This window comes from Mirounga angustirostris, unplaced genomic scaffold, assembly GCF_029215605.1.
Source record: "Mirounga angustirostris isolate CCGP_5_RB_7025 unplaced genomic scaffold, mMirAng1.0.hap1 SCAF_6, whole genome shotgun sequence".
NCBI lineage: Eukaryota > Metazoa > Chordata > Mammalia > Carnivora > Phocidae > Mirounga > Mirounga angustirostris.
In genome coordinates this window covers 147,790,279-147,816,524 of record NW_026991714.1, presented here as the reverse complement: position 1 = coordinate 147,816,524, position 26,246 = coordinate 147,790,279, and the positions used below count along the sequence as shown (strand labels likewise).

The 26,246-nt window shown below is 50.5% G+C and overlaps 1 protein-coding gene across 10 annotated transcripts in view; it reads left to right on the top strand.

Annotated features, from left to right (window-relative positions):
• The window catches only part of CTBP2 (C-terminal binding protein 2), a 157,610-nt gene that overhangs the window by 44,200 nt on the left and 87,164 nt on the right, over positions 1-26,246 (top strand). For 7 of the 10 annotated variants that reach the window (XM_064595431.1, XM_045879043.3, XM_064595429.1 and 4 more), the window contains one exon: positions 5,466-5,567. The exons of the other annotated variants lie outside the window; for them this stretch is intronic. The gene's annotated coding sequence lies outside the window, so the exon portion shown is untranslated. The remainder of the gene's footprint in view (positions 1-5,465; positions 5,568-26,246) is intronic. 10 annotated transcript variants of the gene reach the window in all.

The window sequence follows — 26,246 nt, the reverse complement described above, 5'->3', positions numbered from 1 at the left end:
GGGGCTGGTAAGGAGGACCGGGTGTGGACACAGAGAACCAAGTGCCCTGCCCTTGTCGTTCTGGAACAGGGGCCCAGGGTGCTCATGGCATCCTGTGAAATGCTCTCCGGGTGCTGTTGCATGTGGCCTCTGTGGGCTTGTGTCCGTCCACTTGGCTGGAAGGACTTGTGATCTAGGCAGGTCCATTTTATGAGGTGGGCATTGGTTTTTCCCTGAACTTCTGGGTTCCACGTCTGCCTGAGGCTTTTCCCTGTCTGTCGCCTTTGACCTTGAGACGGTTAAGAGGACCCACTGTGGTTATCAGGGAAAGCCCCTGGCACCCCTTTTCCATGCCCGCACATCCCTATTGCGGCCCCATCACTAAGGGTCACTGCCCTCTCAGACTGATGCCCCCCAACAGTGACAAGGGCCCAGGTCTGCAGCAGGAAGGGAGAATAGACTGAGACAGGTCTTGCCTGGGTGTGGACCCATGGACCTTCAGGTCATGGTGGGCTCCCTCGGGACCTCATCCAAGGCCCTTGAGAGGTGGGGTGAGCCTTCTCTGGAGCTTTGGCTTGCGTTTTGTTTCTGTGGGCCCCTCTTTCAGTGGCCCCATGGGCCATCTTGTGGGCTGGGCCGCCTTGTCCTGAGGCGCAGACGGGCAGCAGGAACCGGGGTCGGGGGGGGGGGGGGGCGGTGCTCGCAGCTGAGGAGAGGTGGGCAGTTCCCGGAGTGGCGACCTGTCATGTTAGCAGGGCTCCATCGTCAGCTTCCTAACGTTGGGCGCCCTCCTGAGAGCCCGGGGTGGCGGCATCTGTGCCGAGGGAACATTGACAGGAGGGAAGGCTGGGGTTCTGGATGCTTCTTCACCCAGTCTCTTGTTTCTGAGCACAGCCTTGCCACAGGACTCACTGAGGTGAGGGGCAGGTGGGATGGGGGCATGTTGGTCTCAATGACCCAGCTAGGACTATTGCATTCTTGTGCCAAATAGGAACCGTTTATCTCGTGACGTGGGCAGAGGTGGGTTTGGTTTTTAGAAGATGCTAACAATGATGACCTTGTCCTGGAGCCAAGTGCCAAATCCGATGATGACTAGCATTTTCTGAGTAGTTGATGTGCCCTGGCCCTGGGCTGGGCTTCCTTCTGTCTTTGAAGGGCCCTATCCCCCGTGAAGCAGGTGCAGTCTCCATCTCAGGGCAGAGTCCTAGGGGGTGGGTTGGTCCTCCTCACCCACAGAGCCTGGGATTCTCCTGTGTGGTATCTTGCTTGTGCTCTGTGCTCTTCCCCTGGTCCCTTCCCAGTGGCCCTTTATTGCAGTAAATTCAATTCACGATTGCCTAAGGGATGATCTTGCGGGCTGTTCTCAGGTTTTCTGTTTAAGTGGTAAATGCCGATGGGGTTCCCTGGATCCGAGAGGAGGCTGTGGACGCTGTGAGCTGGTTCCAGATGAGGCTGGTGCTCTCCAGGAGCCTGGGCTGCCTGCTCTGCCCACATCTGCCACTCGAGGGTCTTTTCCCTTCTAATAATCGCCCAAGCTGAGCTGTACCATAGCTCACTGGCCAGCCTGGGGATGATGAGGCTGGGGAGGGGCAGGGGGAGCTCCACTTAGGACCAGCGGGTAAAGCGGCTCTCATTACTCATGGCAGGACAGTAGGACGGACATTTTAAAGCCTAGATGACCCAAATGTGAGTCAGAGCAGAGAATCCAGGTGGGGTTCAGACAAGCCCCAAGTGGTAACAGGAGCCAATGCATCAAAGCCTGAGATGCAAGAAGTAGCATGAGAAGAACTCACCCAGAGCAAGTGCAAGTCAGTGGGCATTTTGTCCGTAAACGATGCCTGCCGCAGCTGGGAGGATGGGAGAGCCCAGGCGGAGCCGCCCGTGTATCCTCTCCTTACTGCAGTTTGGATGCCTGAGGGCCTTCGGTGCCATGCAGGACGCAGGAGCCGGGAAAGACAGTTGAAGTCCAGGCAGGACGGGTCCTCCCAGAATGAGCCAGGACAGAGCGCTTCGGCCCCCGCCTGACCTCTGTAGGCCTGACCTTGCTCCCGTCCTTTGCAGACTTGCCAGGTGCTCCTCTCATAACATTTCAGAAAAGTAGTCTTACTATATACCTAACAGTAACTTTCATCTGCCCGAGTACATGTGGGAAGGAACTAGAAATCCAGGAGGAGAAGATCCTTCTAGGCAACATGTCCTGAATTGTCTGTTTCCTATGTGTAGAAAGCCCCAGGACACGGCCTGGCTGAGATTCCTTCAGCGTCTGGGGGCTGCATTCCTCGGGCGTGGGCTGAGGCCCCCGTGCACGCCTCTCGTTAGCCCACAATATGGGCGGAACACATTTGCCTAGTGCTCTTTAATGGCTTCACCCAGGTTGATGGTACGGGCCAAAAACCAGAGCCTTTCTCCCCGGCCAGACACGGGAGCTGCCTGGCATTCGCCCGCTGTGGCCGGGACACTCGGGGGGACAGCCCGCTCGGGCTCCTGAGGCTGCCTTTGTAGGAGCCGTGGTGACTGTAATCAGCGAGGTCATGTCCGTGTCTCGTTGCACGCTCCTGGAAGTTCGTAAATCCTGGCGCGTGTGCGCAGCCCTCCCGCACGGGGTGCCGCCCTCAGGTATCTTTGGAAACAAGGGCTTGTGGATTTGTAGCCTTTCTCCCGCTCCAGTTTTTAAAAGTACTTCTTCTTACCACCTTCAAGTAGCAGTGGACACTGGCTATCAAGATTCCGGCAGTCTTCCAAGCCTTTTCGGTGTTCTTCATCGGCTACATAAGCCGTCCCTGTTGGCTTGGGCAGTCTGCAGGCTCTCTTGAATTTGTCACCTCCTCTGTGAAGCCTCCTAAATGGCCGAGTTGTCTGTTCCCCGTTGAATTAGTTTAGCTATGAAGCATTGTCTCAAAGTAAGACTGTACCCACCAGTATGAACGTGTTAGTGTATTTCTCTTTAAGCTTTGTTTAAATACAAGAAGTAACTTTACACACCCTGCTCAATTTCACTTCCCCAATAACTTTTCCTTCCCTCCCTCCTTTCCAAAAGGGACCTCTTCCTGTTACACAGTCAACCCTTGAACAACATGAGGGTTAGGGGTGCCAACCCCTCTGTGCGGTCAGAAATCACGTAGAACTTTGGACTCCCCCGAAACTTAACTACCAGTAACCAATGATTGACTAGAAGCCCTTAATCACAATCTATAAACAGTCGAATGACACGTTTTGTGTGTTATTTGTATTATAGGCCATATTCTCAAAGTAAAGCAAGCTAGAAAAAAAGAAATAAAATCATCAGAGAAAATACGTTTACAGGACTGTACTCCATCAGAAAAAAAATCCACATATAAGTGGACCCGCACACTTCACATTCGTGTCATCTGAGGGTCAGATGTACATTAATTTCCTTATGTTTTTGGAAATGCATCGTTTACATGTATATGTATCTGTAAACATTCAAGTGTCTGTTGTGCAAAGCACTGGAAACAAAGAAAAAGGAAGCTTGTGACCTACTAGGACGAGCAGTGCTAGACTAAGGAGATAGATTACATTATGCAGGTAGTTAAATATTTGATTTTCGACTGTGTTCCACACCTGGAGAAATCTAGAGATGAATGCGATCAAGACATTTAACACTGAAGAGACTTGGAGATGGTCAGGGTATGGAACAGCCTGGCAGCTGGAGCAGGAAGGAGATGGGTTTTGAAGGGTGAACAGGAGTTTGCTAGGCAAGCTCTTGCCTCCTGAAAATTTCAGGATGGTTCCTAGATAGAGTAAATGCTTAGTTACTAAACATGAAACGTAATTGTGTCGTTAGATGCTCAGCACTGCTGAGAGGCTATGCCTGCTCTTCCGTCCCCAGCACTTAATAAAGTAAGGCTGACGTGTCTCCGTCCCCTCCCTCCCACCCCTCCTTAAGTTGGAAAGTTGGGGGCATAAGGTGGTGTGGGAGTGGAATTACTTTTTGACCTTTGGTATGATAACCCTGACTATAGAGGTCCCCCTTCTTCTAAGTAGTTCTTCAGAACCATGCCTGCCCTTGACTTGGATCTCGCTGTGGTGTGGGAGCTGGCTGATGTCGGAGCACCCGGATGCACTGCTTCATTACACTGAATAGAAAACACAAATATGGCTTTCTTTTCAATGGGCAGTGCATGGACCTGGGAGGTCCAGGGGTTCCTTTCTCCGACTTGCTGTGTAATTGGGCAGGTTATGCCACAGGATTGGATCCCAAGAGATGACCCCATTGTTTTAAAGGAGGAGAAAGTGGGGCACCTGGGTGTTTCAGTTGGTTGAGTGTCAGACTCTTGCTCTCGGCTCAGGTCTTAATCTCAGGGTCGTGAATTCAGGCCCCTCGTTTGGACTCCACACTGGGAGTGGAGCCTACTTTAAAAAAAAATTAAAGGAGGGAAAAGTATATTAGGAAACTCTAGCTCCCTAAGATTCGAATGGTTTGAAAAGTAGAGCGAAGCTAGGAAGCTAGTTTCCGTAATTTCATACCCTTTTAAAAATATTAACCAACCATCCGAATCCTGATTGATTCTAAGATGGGCCTGGGAATGGTCAGGGCTGGCTGCAGCAGTTCATTTCCGGGACGCGCATACCTCTGCTTTCTCACGGGCCTTGAGAAATACTACCTTGAAACATGGACAGTGTGGTTGCATGAAAACTGCAGTGGGTGCAATCCTGTCTGTTCGTCATGGGAAAGTCCCCGAAAAGGCACTCGGACACGCTCGCCTGCGTGCTTGCCTGTCCTGCCTGCCCCAGGGCTACCTTCCCCGCCTGCCCCTCCGACGACTCTGTGAATAGGAAGTGGTTCAAGTAGGTGATGACACCAAAGTAGATTTCCTCTTCATCCCTTGTATAGTAAAGTAAATGTGAGTGCTGTGTAATGCATCACCTCATTTCATATTGCACTTGCCGAGAAAGTGCCATTTTATTGAACATTAGGATTGAATTCTTAACTGAGTAATCAATTTCCGTAGTAAGTTAAAATGCCTTCTATTAATGGACAACTGCAACCGTTAATCAGAGTTGCAGCGGATTAACAGTTGTCAGCATTTATGCTGACAGCACTTGCAAACCGTGGGCTTATGAATTGCACTTTATACTTCCATATTTCTCCAACAGTTGGTAATACTTTTTGCTTGAAGGTATTGATTGTGTTGTCCCTTTGCTCGCTACTCGGAGATGTGTAAAGAGATGTAAATGACATTTTCACGGTGATGACACAGTATCACCTTCTGGTCTTGCACACTTGGCTTTGTGTCAAAAGAGATGGAAAGGGTTCATTTGTTCTGGTGCTCTACTGTTTAATTTGATCTGGTGTGTGACTGAAGCAAGACAAATAGTATTTTTAATGAAACCATTTAATAACCTCTGGTAGCTTAGAATCGAAGGCATTGGAAAAATGCAATTAAGGAATGGCTAGATGTAAACAACAGAGAAAAAAAAAAACACTGCTTCAGCTCCTCTGACCCAATTCATTGTACTTTCAGACTCTCATCGCCTTAAATGGTTTTGAACCAATGAAGCTGGATTCCCTTAAAAAGACGGACAGCCCATCGTGTGAGCTATAGTTTCTGGACAGATTTATATTGGTGAGTTACTATAAAATATCTCCAGGTAAAAGCTCAGGTTTTTTAAAACACCTCTGGAATGCGTTTTCAATTAGTTGATGACTATGGATTGCCAGCAGGCTCTGGATGTTTCATTGGGATGTCTAGTAGCAGGATTCTATTGATTGTCTTTCAATTAATTGCATCTGGTATTTTCATTTATCAAAAGCAAAATACATGTAATTAACTCTGAAGCAATATAGTTCAGTGTAAAGTGATTGTTTCTGCTCTCACTGCTGCCACAGAGATAAGTCAACGGAAATTATACTACTAGGAGACTCAAGGCAGAATGGAAGTCGTGTTAGGACTTCTCGACGTATTAATTACAAAGAATAAAAATGAATTAGGGAAATAGTCTCATGCCACCCCAAAGACGCTCGAGTGAAAAGGTGGATGGATGTCTTTAGAAAGACAGCAGCTTGCTGATGGAGGCACATCTCTAACGAGCTTAGATTTTTTAGAGCTACCAACCTCTAGGATGTCTTGAGCATGAAATGATTTCTTTTCTGGTGGAGTTGACTGGGGATGTGGGTGTGCGCGGAGGAGAGCATTCAATTTTGCCTGCACTCCTTCAGAGTGTGGCTGAGAAAATCCTCGATCGATGTCGTTCAATCCTTTACCCAGAGCAAGGTTTGGAGGTCCAGAGTCTAGTCGCAACACGCCGCTTGCCATTCTTCACAAAACCTGCATCCTAACTCAAAGTCTCAAAATGGCAACTTCTCAGAAGTGATTGATGTTTAACCTGCTGGAAAAAGATGTTTTCTCCTTGAGCTAACAGCGTCATTTAAAAGCAAGACAAAGAGTGTGAGAGCAAATTTTTTTCGGTTTCCTTTCTGTCAAACCCCTGGGAGTGTTGCCCGAAGTGTTGGATAGCATCTAGCCTCTGGTTCGGAGAGTGGGCAGGTGCACCCCTGCGGGCTTGGGCCCACCTTCCTCGGAGCTGGGCTCCATTAGAGACCTGCAGTGCAGTATTCCTCTGTGAGCACCAGTGGGCGGGAGGCTGAGCACAACCACGGCCTGAACCTAGCTAGCAGAGAGGTTTGTGGCCCAGGGAAGTGTCTCACTGTGTGTCCCCCTCCCTCCCCATAGGGTAGGGTCAGTTGGAGATCCTGACCGAAAACTACCTGGGACCTGGGCCTCTTCCAGGCATTTGGAGGTCTTCTTACATGTGAATTCAGTAGTTGGGCTACGACGGTCCCCAAGATCCCCTGCCTGTTTTAAGATTAAATTTGGTGTGGTAGTCCAGAAGCCTCTCCTGGGATGACCCGAGAGGGCTTGCCTGACCAAAGGCCACAGCAGAGTGTGTAGTTGAGAGGATTACTTACCAGAGGACACTCCATGTTCTTGGAACAATTCTAAGAATCTGAGCACTGGGGAGGGCGAGAGGCTAGGAATATTGACCATTCTTTAGGGGAAAGGGGTGTATTTATTCGTAAGTCATGATGGCCAATCTCAGTCATAGACCTTCAGTTCTGCCTTTCAAAGCCAACATTAATTCTTGTCTTTCACCCATTCTTCTAAAAGGAACTTTTCTTGAAGACTCTGTGCTGGAGTCTAATCCAGGATTCTTAGGCAGAGAGATGATGTTACAGAATCTCTGTGGGCCTGGGGTTGGTAGGGTGTTGGTTTCAGCATTGGGTGCTGGGGCCAAAGATAGTTCCAGGGGCTCGTGGCAATGGTGATGGAAATCCAGTGGACTCCCTCCCACAGGCGTCCAGTTCCGTGTCCAGACGCTCGTGGTGCCTCGTGTCAAGTCCTTCACTGAAAGGTACTTGAGGCTCACCTGCTGGCCAGGGGAACAGCTCCGTTGGATACCCAAAACTGGAAAGTAACACTTGGTACGTTTTATAGACACCACAGGGTTGGAAGACTATTTCCTCTAAGATAGGAATGTGGGAATTCATAGTAAAAGATGAAATGGGCTTTTTTTTTTTTAAATATATATCAAAAATGGTTGAGTAACAGCATTTTCATTTGACTCAACCTGATAATTGAACCACCGCAGGCTCCTGTTTATTGGTGGTTTTGATCTCAGTGAGAAGAGCATTCACGTTGCATAAAGTGCATCTGAATCAGAATGAGGTTGCAGCATGGCTCCTGATAACCGATTTTTCCTGAGAACCCAGCGTGCTCAGACATTGGCCTGATACGCTCGTTCCCACTTCTGTGTTTGGGGCATAATTTGGGGGAACAGTTTTTGATAGCACCTGGGAGGTGCTCAAGGCGTCTGGGACCACGCTGGGGTCGATCATAGTTGGAGCGTGGCCATTGTGCTGGGGGGATGCACGTCTACAACCAAACCCTGTTGGCCCCGTGCCGCACCCCCCCCACCCCGCCCCGTGCCCAGCATCCTGCTGGGAGTTTACCTTTGCCCTCACCACCCTCACAAGTACAGGGGGATGGAGTTTCCCCGCACGTCCCTAGAGGCATGTGTTGGCTCTTGGAGCTCTTGTCTGTGGCTCGTCACTGTGCCCAGTAGGTTGTACCCCGTTTTTGTCAGCCGCCCAGTCAGCCCCACCTGTGGTCCATATACAGCAGCATAAGGGGTATCTGGCATCCCAGCCTGAGGAAGGACCACGTGTTGATTTCAACCCAGTAACTCACCTGCTGAGGTCTCTGGTCTAGACAAATCGTGTTTAATGCGGGCAGAGGAGAAGGAAGTAGATGTTTTGCACAAAACTCACGAAAAGCCACAGCCTCAGAATGGCAAACCTCTGAGGCTCCAGAACTGTTGATACGGCCTTTCTGACCTTCGTATTTTTGAGGACGTCCTCATTTAAGAGCGTTGTGTGCCTGGTATTCTAGACTTCATTATTTTGGTTTATAGCCTTTTAAAAATAAATTTCACATGAAACATTTCAGTTTTCTTCCTGCCGAGAGGCTCGTTTTGTCATCATGAATGAATCATGACATACGAAGTTTACATCTTGGCGTTTTTTTGTAGTTTTGCTCTTCGTTCTGTATGTTGTTACTTGTTAAAATGAAAACCCCAAATGCCCTCTGGTTTGCTGATTTCTCTTGGAACCAGAACTCGTTCTCCATCAGTTCAGATGGGTTGTTGTTCTGGAACTGTTTGGTTACTGAGCATTAACACTTGCAGGAGCCCCCAGTTACCTTGTGATCGCAGCAGAAGTGGTAGGGAGGAAGAGGTGCTTTCTTGTTAAATGTCTACGAATACGTGGAAATGCAAATCAGAGCTCTCAGCCTTTATTCCGTAAAATGATGGCAGGGGAGCGGTGGCTGTCGTTTGGCAAGGACGTGGCAGCGAATCCAGCTGCTTGCACCCAGAGAAGTTTGCGCACCGTGTTATTCTGACAGATCGTAATAATGATGTGCAAGCTCAGTCTGCTTCACAAGCCCCCCAGGAATAGTGGCAAGCCGGGGACCCCAGGGCACCGATGGGGCTGTGCCTGGTGGGTGGGGAGAGCCTCACCCGGGCCTGCCATGGGCACCAGGCTGAGCCGGCCATCTGCAGTGTGGCTTGAGTGGGCCAGCAGGGTTCCATGAAGCCCTCTGCCTGGTCGTTGGGGCCTCTGCCCTGTTTCTGCCAAGACTGATTTCTTTCCCAAAAAACAGAAGGGAAGTATTCTAGAAACCAATAGCTTACACCGTGGGGTGGGTGTGTTGGTCCTGGCACCGTGGCCTCCAGGGTCCTCCTGTGCTCTTGGCCTGCACGAGGGACGTGGGACCTGCTCCAGTTTTTCGGCGAGGCAAGACTGCCAACATCAGAAACAGCAAACCAGAGGGCCTTCTATCTGTAGGGGAACTCTCTGGATGAGAAACAGCTAGGAGGCTGAGATGGGGGGTGGAGGATGCTGGTGGGGCTTCAGTCGGCTCTGCGGAGAGGGGAGGAGGGCCCCAGTTGGGCTCTGGGTGCTTGGGTCTTGTTAGGATTTTATTTCCTGAGCCGTGGATCCAAGCTCACATGGGAGCTGTTCTCTGGGAGGTGTTGATTCAGCCCGTGTTACCTTCCTCCCGAGAATCTCAAAATCCTACCGCGGCTTCTGCGTAGAAGCGCAGAGATCATCCAGCCAAGCCCCCTTGTTTCTGTTTCTCAAGAGTTCCTCCTTGTCCACACCACACGGGTCCAGCCTCCCGACTCGTCCTGTTGGGTTTGTTTTCTGCTGTTGATCCTCTTGCCCACCTCCCACTCCTCAAGACTGCTGGTTCTAATCACAGCCGTTACCCAGCCAAGGAGACGCAGAACCAGAGGGTCTTAATTTTCACTCTGTCATCCGTGTGTCCAGAATAAGCAAGCCTGTCGGTTCTTCCTGGGGTTCCTGGCCACGGTGGGTCTCTGCCGAATTGCACTGCAGTTGGAGGGCCCGGCGGGGGAGAGATGGCTCCCTGCATCCCTCTGCCCTACTGGGACAGGAGTTGCGACACTGTCATGCTGGGAAACGGGGATGTGTGGCCCACCTCCCTTTCCGAGAAAAGCGAGGATCTCTTTGCTGGCACGCCGGACCTGTGAGAGAATAGAGCTGGAGACACTGACCGTGTCGCCCAAACTCTGGCTCCCCCTGCGGAAACACTACAACACGGTGACTGGCCATGCCAGCATCATCACAGGACCCCTCTGGACTGAGTGGTGACTCCTGGGGGCCACGGCTCTGTGGTATGCTCTTGTTCTCAAGTGTGTAGTGAGGGCGCCTGGGTGGCTCAGTTGGTTAAGCGACTGCCTTCAGCTCAGGTCATGATCCTGGAGTCCCGGGATCGAGTCCCGCATCGGGCTCCCTGCTCGGCGGGGAGTCTGCTTCTCCCTCTGACCCTCCCCCTCTCATGCTCTCTCTCTCTCTCTCATTCTCGCTCTCAAATAAATAAATAAAATCTTAAAAAAAAAACCAAAACAACAGTGTGCAGTGAGTCTGTCCCTCCCCTCATGCTTGGTGCATGTGAAGTGGGAGCTGACCTCGGGCGGGTACTCGCCCCCGAGGGTGTGGCCATGGAGCCCAGAGAAAGCGCCTGGGAGGCCGGCCGTGATGGATGCCCAAACAAGCCCCAGACAGAGGCTCTCCTACCCCTGGTCCCCCCAGTGGACTGGGGAACAGCAGCCCACGTTCTGGGACAGCCGGAGGCAATTGTCAGTGGACAGATTCTCGTCCTTTCCCCGAGGCTTGAGGCATGGGTGTTAGCGGGCAAAGGGAGGAGCGGAGGGAGGTGATGGCCTGCAGGGTTAGGACTCTGCTGGTGGAAGGAAATGATACTTTGTTTACAGTAAATTGCATAATAAGGATTATGTATGTTGATGTGTGAGTGGGTGAGGAAGTGAACTTTCTCATAGGAAAACATTGGGATCTCTAATCAGGCGTTCCGAGGGTGATTAACAGGAGAGGAAAAGGTGGTTTTTCTCCTGCATTTTTGCACAGGGCTTGTGTGTTGCTACTGTTACTGTGCCTTCTAGGATGCGTTAGACCAGTAACTTTTGAACCTGGTCTGGGTTGTAAGTACTTCCTGTTGTGCCCCCATCGAGGTTTACATGGAGGGACACACGCCGCCTACCCAGGTTCAATTTGTTCAGATCACATTTGCTCGATTGATCCATCCATCCATCCATCGATCGATTCCTTTAATTTTGGCAAACTCGGCCACTCCCACCTGGCCCCATGCTGTTAAAAATAGTCTTCTTGGTTAACCGAGTGCATTTGCAATTCATTCTTTCCACGTAGCAATTAAGATAATTTCCCCTAGACTTGTACCGGCTAAGGTTAAGTAGGAGGTTTTAAAAGAAGATGCAGTATAATTCCTTGGTTTTTGCGTGGGGGCACGTGAGTACTACCTGAGGATATGCGCCACGAGTGGACTCCTGTGCAGGGGGTGAAAGCGCTTCCTGGACTTTATCCTCAGAAGCAGCCGACCAGTGACATTTATACATATTTCATTATGTGGGTTCTTTAGGCACGGGGAGCCAACAAATCAATTTCTCAGCAGTGCACTGTTGAAAAGAACCAGCACCAGCCTGTGGGGTAATTTGGAGATGGCTGTTAAAATTAATTACATATGGCAAAAAGATAGAACATTGGGAGGAAAAAGTTAGCGTGCGGGGGTAAAAACACGCACCGTGCGTGAGGAGCAGTTCTGAGCATCTGAGCCCGGTGCTTGATTTCCATTTCTTCGTAAATGCACACTGAGAACAGTGGCTCCCACAGAGGACCCCAATCCCCCAATCCTGATCTTTCTCCAGGCAGACAGGATCGGGTGTCCCCGCGCCAGCTCCTAATGGGATCTGTTTGGGGTGGGCCTTGATTTGGCGGACTGTGTGGTGCCGCCTTTTCATAGGGGAGATTTGCAGAAAACGAGTCTTGGTGGTAAAGCGATCTGGTTCCTGTGCCTGTAACCCAACCCCTTTTCTGTGGTCGCCTTCCCTCTTCCGGTTCAGCTATACATTGTTTAACTCAAAGGAAACCTTGGTTGGCCTGGACAGGGTGTAACCTGCAACTCCTTGAAAAATTCAGCTGGAGCAGGGCTATCAGTTTCCATCGGGCGCGGGGTGAGGCCGTTCAGATGGCTGGCTGGTGCTTTTGCTCCCTCTTCCCAGGGCAGCTTGGGACGAGGGCGTGGCGGGTCAGGTTCACTGGCATGCCCCTCGGGTTCCGCCAGTTGGGGCAGCCTCTGCGGACTGAAAACTCATGGCTGCTACCACATTTCGGGAACTCAGGACCAGGAGGTCTAGACTCCGTCAAGCTGCACTTGGCCTCTTGGCCTCCTCTGCATCTCTTAATATGATCATCTACTGGGACTGGCTTTGCTGGGTCCTCACATGGCTTCCCTGAGTACAGAAGGTAGCCTGGGATGGGCTGTGCGCCCTTTTAGTCCTTGTTAGCTCAGATTCTCCCTGGGAGTTTAGTCCCTGATGATGCCACACCTTCAGATTCTATCAGGTGAAATTGGATAATAAAGGTTAAGGAGCAGTGCTCTAATTACATGGAACCTTCCAGAGTGATAACCGCAAGCTTCCTGAGGTAGAAGCCATGCCCATGGCTCCCATCATCTTCATTTTTCTGTACATGGTCCACATGTTCTAGATTCCACAGGAGTGTTTCTTGAATGAGTGGATCCCAGGCTGTGGGGGGGCCGGGGAGGGGAGGAATGGCTGGGCCCATGCGGGAGAGCCCGTCCCAGCATCTGTCTGGAAGGCAGGGTGGGTTCTGCATTAGCTTGGGAGTGCTTTGTGCAGGCAGAAGGCAAACCAGCATGACACACTACCTGCCTAGGGGGAGGTATATATGTTCCGGAGCTTTCGGAGGCGGGGTGGGGAGTTTGAACTCAGTGTGGCTCGTGGTAGCCTCGTGGGCATGGGGGCTTCCTGGATCCAGCTGCCATGACCACATCTGAGCAGGGACTGTGAGGACCGCAAGAAGGCCCAACTGGCTCCCAGAGCCTCGTGGCCCCAGGCCCCTTAGGACTGGAGGACAGATGGCCTGTGTATCAAATTCCTTCATGGGCCCAGCGTGGTGGCCGCCTGCTTTGCCTGCCTTTGGAGATTTGGAAGCCGGCATTTCCTGCATGTGGAACTGACAAGCCCTGGCCCCACATTGTTGAAAACCTTAACTTTGAGAGTCCTGGCTTTTCATAATTCCGTCGAAACTCCCTGCTACTTCCTAATTACAGCAGAAGATGACCTCTAAACCGCGAGGTAGGGTTGCAACTTCCTCTAGGAAGGAGGATTCATATTGATTTGTACTCTGATCTCCCACGGGCTTAAGTGGCAGCACCGCAGAGGCCTGTTTAAGTCCGGAAAGCCTTCTGCCTGTGTGTTTAAACAGAGCAGATTGATGCAGCGTTCGCCTTGGCTGGGAAGCAACCCAGCTCTTTAGCATGGAATTGCATCCTAGCAGCCGCTCCCTCCAGCAGCCCCATGGCTTTGGCACATCTTCCGCATGTTTGCACGGGAAAGGTAAAGAAAGAGTCCAGTTGCAGAGGCAAAGACTTGGCCAAGGCCCTGGTGATGGGTGGGGGGAAGAGTCCTGAGGGTGGGGCCAGGAAATGGCTGCAGGGCAACCTGGGCTACCTCTGATGGTGTTGACCTTGGGCAGGTAGGAGCTTCCTGTGCTTAGTGCCTCAGGCTCCCCCTCTGTCGAATGGGGGTGAATGCTTACTCTCAGAGTTGGGGTGTCCAGTGAAACTCATTGAGGAGGGCTTAGCCAGGTACCTGGCCCATGGTAGGGGCTTCTGAGGGATGACTGCTGCTATCCTCTCCATCATTAGCAGCTTCAGTAAAGAGCTAGCCATGCCGTCGGCTTGGGGGGCAGCCCTGGTGACCTGCCCATGGCCAGAGAGAGCACACCTGCGGTCAAGGTTACGTGAACGTTTAGATGAAACGTGGCTAGAACGCTAGACTTCTTGCTCACGACAGTTCTGTCGTGGTTTCCTCCTGGGACTTTGGAAGTGAGGCATACCTCCCCCTGCACCCCCCCACCCCTCCGTCAACCTCGCGGTGACCTTTCTTCATCAAGGAACAAAGGGTGTGGGGTTCCCTGAAGTCTTTCTCATATATGCACATTGGATTTGAGTTCTTAATTTTTGTGAGTGTGAGCCGATCTGAGCCAAGTAAGGGAGGGGAGGTGTTGGAGTCAAGGTTGGAGTCAAGCACCAAAGTGTTGGTGCCCTGATGTGATCAGCAACCTGGAGACCCATTTAGCAATGTGGTCTTTCACTGGGAGCGGGTCGTCCTTCTTCTCTCAGTGGCCCGAGTCTCTGCGATTTGCCTGCATGACCGAACATGAAGTGTGAGGCCAGCAGTGGTGGGTCAGCTGTGGAGAGGGCCAGCACCCAGAACTGTTCGGAGAGAGGCCTGTGAGCGGGGCCACTTCGCACAAAAGGCTGTTTAATCGATTCAGGTCACCAGGTTTGGACTCCTGCGTTTTATGGCAAAGTCTGAAAATGCAGATTTGTAGCATCCAATGTTAATGAATTCAGACTGTTTAAATTTCACACTGAATAATGGCTGGAATTATCAGAGCCAGGGGCTTATGAGATCCTTGGATTGTTGTAATCTTTTCTCAAGATTCAATTGATAGCATGATGTAATACCACATTACTTTTATTAACAGTCCTGGTCATAAAAGAAACACACCTATTAGGATAGGAGAGTTGAGTAAAAATAGTGGTAATAACAAGACAATTTGGAATATGTAATATATTCAGTAAATTTCAAAATGCTGCATCTCATTTGAAATGCAGTGTTGTGCCCGTAGATATTGAATGCAATACCTCTGTACCCTAGGGCTTCCTCTTTTCTACATTAAAACTATTCTATTTAAATGCAGATTTTGATTTGCAATCTAGGAAGAAAATTCAGGAAGTATGGGAAGAAGGACAACTCTGCATCTATTACCAATTTTGGTTCCATGTTATTCTTGCTCTTACTCTGCCTGTGCATTTCTCCCTCCCCCACTCCTCCCCCCAGAAGGTAGTTCCTGAAGGCAGGAGTAAGGAAGAGGCACAAAGTTTCAGAGGATGACCATGTTGTTACACTTTGGTCTGTCTGAGAATTCTCACCTAAGGCCTCCCTGGCCAAGTTGAAGAAACACAAAGGCCCCCAGATTTCTTTACAGGGTCAGGAGCCTGGGAAGTTCTCCCTCTAAACTGAGCTAATTACCACAGAAGGGGAGGAACACCTGTCCTAGGAGTCTGTTAATACTTAGCCACGTTGGTAGCATTGAAGCTGTTTTCATTTCAGAATCTATTGCTGCTATTTGTGTGTGTATTTTTGTGTGTGTGTGTGTGTGTGTGTGTGCGCGCGCACATGTGCATTTATTTCTGTTGCTTTTCCACATAGATTCCGAGTACCTTCCCTGGAAAACCCGCAAGACAGCCGGATGCAAATGTCGGGAAGATGTTAGGGCTGCCTTTCTCATCACAGAAGTGACTTGTTTGATGTCGAGCTTCGGTTACCAAAGAAATGGATTTATAGCTTTTGACATCCTACTCTTAGAATTAATTAGGTGGCTAATCATTATAAATACCATTTACTTTTCCTGTTGTCTGCATTTAATAGAGCATCTTCTGCTATATGCACTTGTCAGTTTCAAACTGAGTGTTGTGTTTGGGCTTTTATGATCTGCCAAGGGAAAATGAAAGTAAATTCTTTATAATATGCTAATTGATCTATTTGGGAATTTTTAGATATAGACAACATCTGTGCTTGCCAGTAACACAGTTAATAGCTTCTGTTCCTCAACATAGGAGAAGGGTTTCACGGTCTGTGTGTGACCTTGCTGAGACATACTGTGTCTTCCCCAGGGCCTTGGCAGTGTGGAATTGGGGGGGGGGGGTTGCTTTTCCAGGTTCCTTGGAACTAGGCCTGAGCCCCTGTAGAATCCTGTTTTGAGGGTGCCTCTGGCCAGAGTGTGCTGAGGATTGGTTCTGGGAAGAATCTAGGATGGCTGGCCCCAGTCTTAGGTCCCCGTAACCCACGTCCAGCCTAGACCAGACTGGCTGGAGTGATGGGTTCAGAGCAAGTTACTTTGGGCCCTGGAAGTCCTCAGAACCCTCTGCCCTCCTAGGTGATGCTGCCTTCCCTGGTTTTGCTTCCCCTCCGGTTTTGGTAACTCAAGAGCCCCCCCCCCTTTTTTTTAAATAAAAACTTGTTGGTAGTTTGGGGATCCGGGAAGTCCCAGCTTTCCCAAATGGAGAGTGAGAAGCTGCACCTTTCCGTGCCGCCCGGAGGAGGAGGAGGAGGAGATGCTTCTGGTTGAGTTGGGGGAGGCAGGTTTCTTCAGTGAGCCTGAGTGTCGGGGCTTGGGGCTTATGTCGGCGTTTTCCCTTGCTATGGAAAGCAGAGTTGAAAGTGACCTTATTTGGAGCCTCAGGGAGGCCCAGCAGTAATGACAAGTGAGAAGGAAGCCTGATGTGCTGAGTGTTCTGTGCATGCCCATCACTCCCAAGCGCATGGCCTTATCTGGTCCCGTGTATGTGGCTGGTCCTGTGAGGGTTGCAGGGGGAGCTATCCTTTAATGGATAATGGAGGTTAATTGACTTCTCTTGGGACTTGGAGGAGCAGATGTGGGATTTGAACCCAGGTCCGGGATTGATCTGCACACCTAGCATGTTCCGCAACCCTCCCCCACTCCCGACAGCTCAGACATTGGGTATAAAAAGGTTTAATATTGGGTGTTCCTGATTAGCTGTTGATTTGATAGCTGTTCTATAAGCTCTATATACCCCCAGGTTTGTGTACAAACAAACCATCTCTAAGACGGGCCTCCCACTGGGCTAAGTGCTCACAGTCAGGTGACCTTGTTGAGTTTCGTGGGGGGGGGGGGGGTTCGGTGCTCCTTAAGCCCACCTGCAGGGTTGGCTCCAGACAAGGACAAGTCCGTTGCACATGGCAGTAGCTAGGCCTCCAGGCTGGACCGGCGCCGGCAGGGCGGCTCAGACCTCAGAGTCTGTCTGTGTCTGTTCAGCAGAAGCAGACCCCCAGCTGTCTCACCGCCAGTGGGAAGATGCAGCTGGGGTGTGGGCCACGTCCGGGGAGAACCTGAACGGGGGGTCTTCCAGCCCCACTCACTCCCCGGCTTTCCTACGAGCTGTTAAACACAAAGATTCCAACTGAATGATGTGTTAAGGGCCACCCCTACCCAGGCACTCGGCTCAGTGCTGTGTATTCTCCTGCCACGGCTAATTCTCAGCCACCAATGATGGCATCTGGAAACGTCCTTCCAGCGTAGGTAAGGATCAACCTTGGCTTTTGGGGTGATCTGCCCAAGCTTCGCTGGCCGGTTCCCAGGGCTGAACACCTCCTGCTTCCGGTCAGTCCAGTGACGATGGCTGAGACCTCTTCCGTCTCTGGCTGAACTTGAACACTCGGGGGCACATATGTCTGCACACGGGCACACGTGGGGTGTGGACCCCACTTGTGGCACGTCGGCCCCAGGGGTGCCTGCAGCTGGACTGAGTGAGGGATTCCTCATCTGGGCGCTCGCCCTCGCTGCCTCTTCGGGATCGGCTTTGACAAGTGCAGCCTCGTTTTAGCCCCCGTGGTCGAGAGCCGAGGTCTTGGACAAACAGCCATCCGTCTTCACCACTGGCTGAAATGTTTATAGAAGTGGAGCTGGGGGATAATCACACGGCACTGCTGCCTTCTCCTTTCCCCCAGGTTGATGAGTGGGGGGCATTTTAATTTGAGACTAGTAAATTTTGTAATTGGATTTAAAAGAGGAAAACGGGTAGCCCTGGTTTACACGTTACCTTTACCACGGGAGCAATGGGGGACGCTCTCATCAAGTATGGATCAGATTATTTTATTATGCCAACATTAATATTGGGAGCACACACATAATCTAGAGTCAGCAGGTTCACCCACTACTATCTCATTAAATTTTCAGGCAAAAGCTGCAAAAATTAATTGGAGGCGTGTAATAGTTTAGAATGTGAGCCGGCTTATGGTAATATAAATTATATGAAGAGAAGACAGTTTTATATACTGAGAGAGAGAAAACTGGTTTACTTTAATGAGAAGAGGCAGAAATGTAGAGCTATTTTTTCATTACAGATGCACTCTAAAGTGTTTGGACTTAGTTGATGAATAGAGTTAATTCGCTGCTGTAGTTCCTATAATTCATGTTGCACAGTTTAATGACTTCTAGATAAAAACAGGATTGAAATGTTAATTTCTCTGAAGAAATTGGGGCAGTCTTGTATATCAGGCTTTACCCCCTATTAAACCACTGGTTAATTTCACCAAACAAGTCTCTTGGAGATACTTCATGCTACATAGACTTTTGTATTTCTTACCTGGGTTAGCTTCCTTTCTTTTTTTTAAACCTTAATGTATATGATTGTCTCAGATGAGAGGATTTGTCAGGCAGAACTCTGATAACTTGACTGAGAAGAGGTGTCTCTCCACATCGAGCTCTGTAAACAGCCACATGCCTTAATCTAATGGCTTAATCTGGTGGCTAATAACTTTTTTTCTTGGCTCTTTGGCTTGTGGGTTTGGGCGTGTGGCTCTGTTGTCCCTGCTTTTGAGTTGGGAAGTAAGCAGTATTGATCAGTCACTGTTGGATTCCTGAGGCTTCAGTCTTCAATCACACAGGAAATTTTATCATCATTACTATATTTTATTTTGCATTTGTGTTTGCTTTTCCACTTTTCATAATTCTGGGCTTTTTTTTTACCCCCTCATAGAGCAGATTCAAGTCTGAGTTCAGTGTCTGTTCTTCCTCTTTAACCTACTCTCAGAAAAGAAAAAAAAAATGAGCAGGAAATATGAACTGTAGTGATGAAAAGTTAATTAGTAGTGGTGCTGTGTAATTAAGGAATATTCAAATGTTCTTACTTATTCCTGGATTTGTTGTTGTGATAACCGTAGTGTGGGGTTTTTGTTTTTACAATGGGAACAAAGAACAAAGTCACAAGTATTTACAAGGGGGAGGAAAGAAGTGACCCCCCACCTCCTTTCTCTATTCTGGTTCACCTCTGGGCATGCTGTTCAAAGGGCTTCCAGGAAAAGACTCCATGAGGACCTGACAAGTCTGACTTTTAATTTCCAGGGGGATGCAAGGACCCCTGCTCCCCCCACCTGGTTAGTGACCGTTGGGCCCAGACAAGACTATGTCCTGAGAGTTGGGACATGGGACTGGTGGATGCTGGTTACCGGTTTTAGGGTCTTAACCATTGAACTTGGCTTTCTGGGACCTTCCATCCCTCTCTTTGCCTTTGTCCGTTAGGGACCTTCTTACACGGAGTGATTTGGTACTTACTCTGAAATCTGTTCGTAGGTGTGTGGCTGGTACAGAGCAGTGGTGATACAGTTGGGAAATGTAACCTGCGCAGAGACCCCCACCCCCACCCCCCAAACGCCCACCCAGGCTGCTCACCTCAGGTCGCCATGTGATCGCCTGGAGCCTCAGCATCTGCGTCAGCTGCCCCGGGCTGTGGGCCGGACTGGGTCTGATGGTCTCCTGGCCCCGAACACCGTGGTTACCAAGCTCCTCCTGGGGGGAGCGGGGGTGCCTCACCCTCATTCATCTACTCTGCTCACTTGATGCACTTAGTTGACTCCATTGTTTTGCCTCCAGCTGTCCCTTTCACAGCCGTGAAGCCTCTTACGTCCCACGGTGGTGACGGATTACCGTGTGTGTACTTGACCCCAGCTTATTTCTTAGTTTTCATACTCCTTTGAATTTCAGATGTTTTAATTTAAGATTCCCTTAAGGGGCTGTGTCAGCCTGGCACCGTTGATATTTTAGATCATTTCCTTGTTGTGAGGCTGTCCTGTGCTTTGTGGGATCTTTCTCAGCACCCCTGGCCTCTGTCCACCCGCCCTCCCTGCCCCCATGTGACCACCAAAAATGTGTCCCGACGTCACGAAATGTGCCTGGGGTGGAAAGTGCCCCCCCGGTTGAGATCACTGCTTTAAGGGGCGGATGTTTACTCCATGCGTGGTGTTGTCGCGTTGTGCTTGAGCCGCGGGGACTGAGCCTGGAGCGGCATTGAACTCCCCCTACCGCCCTGCCCAGGGCGGGTTCTGCAGCCTTCCCGCACACAGCGTGCCCTCCACACCTGTGCCCGCACGTCGGAGAGGTGGGCTCCTGCCTCACCCTCGGCTCCATTAGACTCACACGGGTGTTCGTGACTGTGCATCTGACAGACGGATTTATCGGTCACCTTGTCACGGCGGCATGTTGCGATAGCTTCGATGCTCGTATCCCACTGAGGCTGGGCCGCCCGAAATCGGGACAAAGCGGCCCTGGCAGCCTGCGCTGCACCAACCGAGTCGTATCAGCGCGAGCATAACTTACCGCCTGCTTTTCCCTGTTTCTTTAACTTTTAATTGAAACCATTTAGTTACCACCCCTGCTGCTAGGAATCTGGGGACAATTAGGAGAGTCCCATCTCTCCTTTGAACCGCATTATATTGCCTTTTTTCTCACTATCTCAAGAAGACAGCGGATTTTAACAGCACTGTCCCTGCTTCCCACTGGATGGCTGCTCTCTCACTTGAATGACTTACGGCAACTCTTTAATTCAATTATTTTCTCCAGTGCAGGCTTCGAGATGATTTAGTTGAATCAGAGGGCCCGGACTTTCCGACGCAAAGCTGTGCCTCCACGCCGGCTGTCGGCGGATTGTCAAGTTTTCACGGAGAGTGAGGGGTGCATCCCCTGCCACTGCCCCCCTCCCCACCCGCCACCCCAAGCTTCCTGGCGCAAGCCCCTGCTCACCATCTCAAAATGTAGATTGGAAATGGCAGATGCCATGGGCTTTGCCAGTCTTTCCCCCAGGCAAGGAATTATCTGTCTGGTGCTATTAGGTCACTGAATTCCTACCCAGCTGTGGCTGAGAGAAGGGAGGGGGGCGGGGCGGCCTGGGTGCCGGTCGGGAAGGCCATTTATAAATCTATAAATGTGCTAAACAATCCACTCTCCTGCTTTGCTATTTGACTTTGAATTAAACAAAGTGTCATGAGTGGGAGGTGTATCTCACAATGATTTTAACCAATTTGCTTTCTAATGTGGAAAATCTGCCTAAAATAGGACCTGCTGAAGTGGTTGATGGGCCCTCGGAGGGGGTGTGGTGGGCGGGGTGAGGAGGGGCGGTTGGGGCGTGCGCTTCTCTGGTGAGCATGGGTGATACCGAGCATGCCTTCTGTTTTCCTTGTGGGCCCCAGGGTTCCTGTGGGTGCGCCCTCCCCACCCCCCGATTACAGGACAGGTGCAGCGAAGGACCCGTCTTTCGAAACAATGGGGTGTTTTGAACCCAATTAGAAGGGCACAGGTGCTTGCTGAGAAGGCAGGCCAGGGGATGGCTCTGGTCCTAGCAGGCCGTCTACCTGCGGGGTTGGGCTGAGAGAAAGACAGGAGCAGAGACACTGAGATGCTCAGGCCCGGGAGTGCCGGGGTCCCCTACCCTGGGTGCCGTTCCTAGACCGCCCAGTGGTCGGGCCGGGCCGGGCTGGGCTGCACACGGCCTTTCACCTGCCACCTGTCTCTCCGGAAGGTGCGCTGTGATCTGGTGCTGCCACCAATGCCCCTGGCCTGAGCATCTCACCAAGGGCCACTCTCAAGTAAAGGTGGGGGTGTTTTAGGTGCCCTGGCTCGTAAACGCAGGCCACCGCTTGCATCCGGCGCTGGTAGGACGAGCAGCAGTCTGTCCCACTGTGCGCTCATCCAGAGGCTGGGCACCTGCAGCTGGAGTGGTCACCACCTCTGCTCCACTCCAGGGCCGTCCGGGGGCCTGGCTCTACCCTAGAGCCAAACCCAGGAGCCGGCCCCTCTGCCGTGTGTGCACGCGCATTGGTGTGTCCATGGGAGGGAGGCTAAGATAGTGTCAGAGGTTGTCAGAATCTCCAGACATGGAAACCAGTGTCGCCCCTTCCAAAATAGCACACGTGCCCTTTGACCTAGTGATCTCCCTTCCCCACCTGGTGCCAAAAAAAGCTTTACTCCCTCAAGATGTCTTATCGTGGTGTTATTTAATGGCCTAAAAGATGCCTCAAGCATCCAACAGTGGGGAAAATAGCTAATTCTTTTAAAAACGATGCCTTCACAGTTTGAAATAACATAAATAGAAGGCTTGTCTCAGAGTGGAAAGATTTAATATTGAATGTACATTTACAAATTAAAACCATAGAAAATATTCATGGGAAACCTGATGAATATTTCATAGTGGTTATCTTTAATTGGTAGAATTTGGGTGATTTTTTTTTTTCTTTTCCCCATTCCCCATCCCAGTGTTCTGTAATGAGTATATGTTGATTTTTTTTTTTTTTTAAATAGGGAAAAAAGTGGTGATCACCTGTTTCCAGAAGGATCATATGCTTGGGGAGGAAGGGGCAGTGCAATGCAAGATTTATAAAGGCAGAGCTGACTATCCTATCTCCCTGATTCTCAAGATGCCGTCTGTGTTCTTTCTCCTTGTATTTCTTAGAATGTGGAAGCGTGTATGAACATACAGAGGGTTTGTGTTGGCTTACCAAAAAAGAATCCTGCCATGCTTGTAGCCCCATTTGATACGACGGATCTCGATCCAGTATTGCCCTTTGTCTTAGGGAATATGTGCAGATGCAGGATTTTGTCGGCGGGGTCTGCATACCTGCTAGGTTTTAGGTTCTTGTAGGTTGGCCCCAGCCCCACCCCTGCAGGACAGTGTATGCGAGCATCCATCCACCTGACATTCGGTAGCTGTGTGGCCTTGGGGAAATGGCTGATCTTCTCTGCGCCTGTTTTCTCCTTAAACACAGGGACAGCACTCCTATTTTGTAGGCTTCTTAAGGACGAAGTGAGTTAATGCTTGTAAATTGGGTAAACCAGCACCTGGAGACCCAGTTTCCCATGTATGTTGGTTTCATCTGTTGTTACTCACATCCTCCTGGTTTTTGTCACCTCCAGTATCCGTCTCCGTCCGCTCCGTGTTTGTAATCACATATGCGGATTATGATGCATTATGAGTATCATTCAGTTCATATTACATATTCTTTGCATTTAGCTGCCCTAATACATCATCCAGTACTCTCCAGTACATGCCTTTGACAAATTTCTGTTTTTAAGGGAAAATTGTGTTCTGTTTGTGCCCACCCCCTCCCCCTGCCCACACCGGCAGATGTTGTCTGTCTGTAACAGGCATGGTTTCGGTCGGATCTTCAAGGCCTGTTGCACTGGAGCTGCCCCCTGGGACCAGTTCATTGACGAGGCTGCCGTGCCCCCGGGTGTCCCACCAGCAGAGCAAGTGCAGAGGTGGAGCCCAGCCAGAAGTGTTTACAGTGCGGGGGCTGATGGGGGGGGGCGGAGCTCCTGAAAAGCAGGCCCACAGGCCAAGATAATTCTCCTCCGATTCGATCTCACCCAGTACGGGGTTCCCCTGAGCAGCCAGCCTGCAAGTAGTGGTTTTGTTTCTTGTCAAGGCATTTATTAAGTGCCTGCTGTCTGTCAGGGGTGGACCTAGGACTCTGTGCAGGTCAGTCTGGGAGGCTGCCAGGCTCCAAGCTGCTTTGAGCTGTGTGCTTCCCTGCTCTCTCCTGAGGTTCTTGCAGTTTCCATCTGCTCCCTCCGGGCCTGGGACGCACACTTTGCATGGATTCAGAAGAAAGGGAAGCAGACGAAGCAGTGGCCAGAATAGTTCCAGGCAGTCTGTTGGTGGATGACAAGCTCTGAATTGACAAAACTGTCATTTACTAACTCCCTGCTAGACTTGGGCCCTACTTGGGTCAGGCCACTATACCTCCAGTTGACCTGTTCTCAGCTGTGGTCAGCCTTTACAGAATCATTTCACCAATTCTACTGGCATATTTGGTATCCTGAGTTAAAATGTTTTGCTTCAACCTCTAATTTGTCAGAAACTCCCAATGCTTAAAAACAATCCCATTAGTACTGTTTGTTTTTCTTTTCAATACTCTGGTTAAAAAAAAACAAACAGTTTTTATTCTGGTTCTAAAGTTTGTTGTCAAGAGTAAATATTTTTAAAGTTAAAAAAAAATGTGCGGCATATTATCAGGCTCAGAAATACTCTGTGGGTCTCTGGCTCTTTGAGGCCTCCATTATAACTATGCTTTGTAGGAGCTCTTACTCATGTTCCGTTGACTGTTTAGGGAAGGTATTAGAACACCGCTTTCCTCGCTCCGCTTACCAACTTTATGTATCAGCAACCACACCGTCGAATCCCAGCGTGGAGTCAAAGGCATATTTGATAGGCTATGAAACTAAAATGGCTTATTTGATATTTTATCCATTTTGATCATTTTGCTTGATGGAGCTGACCGCTGACCTCTAGGGTAGGGTGGGAGAGCAGAGTCCTGTGCACCTCCCTTCCAACTGGGGCTCCATGTTTGGGGCCTTTCTCGAAGGTAGACGGGCTTACACAGCAGTGAGAAATGGGAACTCCTAATTTTGTGTGTATTTTCAAGAAACTCACTGTAGTTGGGCCTGACAAAGGACTCTACGGCTTCTGAACGCTAGAAACCCAATGTCTTGGAGAGGGTCCTCTTTCCGAGGCTTTGCCTCATTCCATGCAGTTGAGAAGGGAAGGGGCAGCAGAGTCCTGAGGTTATCTGGGTGATATAGGCTCTTTACCGTGTTGATTGATGAGCGGTGTTCCAACCCTGGTTGGCTTATGTAGCCGTGATGGGCGGCAGGCGCTCGTGAGCAGAGCAGGACCTGAAGTGGTTACCAGGTGGGACTGCGCCGATGCTGCCAGTCCTTGGTTGAGGGGGAAAGATACATGGTTGGCGTATTTTAACTCTTCCTTCTGGGTCCTGGCTTTTAATCCGCCACCGCTCGCCTGTGCGAGCCCTCCCTCCCCCTTTCCTTACCCCCTTTTTTGTAACCAGCAGCAGCAACCCCTGCCTCTCTCACCAACTTTCTATTCCATTTGTCTTGGCTCTTTTGTTACTCCCACTCACTGACTGCTGTACCGTTCTGTGAGCTTCTTGAGCGACTTGGCTGCATCTTGACAATCAGGAGGTGCTGATTATGTTTGGACAGGCATCCATGCGGCTTTTAGTCTCCTTAGGCAGAAGGGCAGAAGGCAAATAGGAGGTCTGTTCTCAGTGGGCTCTGCAGCCTGAGTGTGGGGTCAGATTCCAGAGCCAGGGGTCAGCTGCACCTCGACCTCTGAAGAGCTCCCAAAAGCCCAGTTGAGATGGAGGGGTTGGGAAAGGCCGCTGGGGGCCCAGGGCTGTTGAGTGGAGAGGAAAAACACCTTCCCTCAGAGCACGGTCCTGTCAAAAAGGGAGACAGGTTGTCCCAGAGGGTGGAACTGGGTGGGGAGACAGGAAGCATATAGTTCTTTTTAAACCTAAAGAATTTAAAAAATAACATGACTTGCCCAACCATGAGTCAGACCACCTGTGTCCTAGAGAGCTACCCCACGGGCCGCCTGTCCTAGTCTACAGGGTTGCTGCAAGATGCCGGAGTCTGCGCTGATGCATCTAAGATCTCCTGTACCCAAACGCCTCTGAGGTGTCTGGCACACTCCTAGACGCGGGCCCTCCCTGGTTAGTCAAACAGAAAGACTCCAGAGGAAAATAAAAAGAGGGGACGCAAGGTATCCGGTGATGGGCTGATAGAATTACAACACGATTTGGCTTGGGATCCTTTAGCAGACAGACTCCTCCTTTACGGGCCCAACAGGACATCCCTTGTTGTGCCTGGAGGTTGCATGTCTAGAGGTTTCTTCTTTTCTTTTTACCTGTGTTGGAAGGGCCCACTGGCCCTCACAGATGCTTCTGTCCTCAACAGGGGACTGCCCGGGCCCAACTTCTCGGGGTTGAGGTTAGGGCTGGCCTGCGCATGCACTCATCAGACTTGCTTATTCAAAAAAAGTGTGTGTGTGTGTGTGTGTGTGTGTGCACGCGCGCACCCACGTGTACCCGTGCATGCCAGGGACTGTTCTGGGCTCCATGGTGACGGTGGACAAGCGGTCACTGGGCTTCTATGCCAGAGAATGAGACACCCTGATGGGTTTTCTTGGGAGGTGTGTGTCAAGTTGGGATCATGTTGAATAACCACTGGGGTGGGAGTGTTGAGAGCAGGGCTCTGGCACAGGGGTGGCCACCCGGGAGGTCTAGGCCGAGGGGCAGCTCCTGCAGAGCCCCAGGACCACAAGCAGCGCGGCTGTGGCAGCGGGAGGGGGAAGCAGCGGGCCACGAGTACTTGGCCGTCATACCACGTCCTGCTTTTAACCGTCAAGCGGTGGGAGCCATTCGGACAGATTCAGGGACCA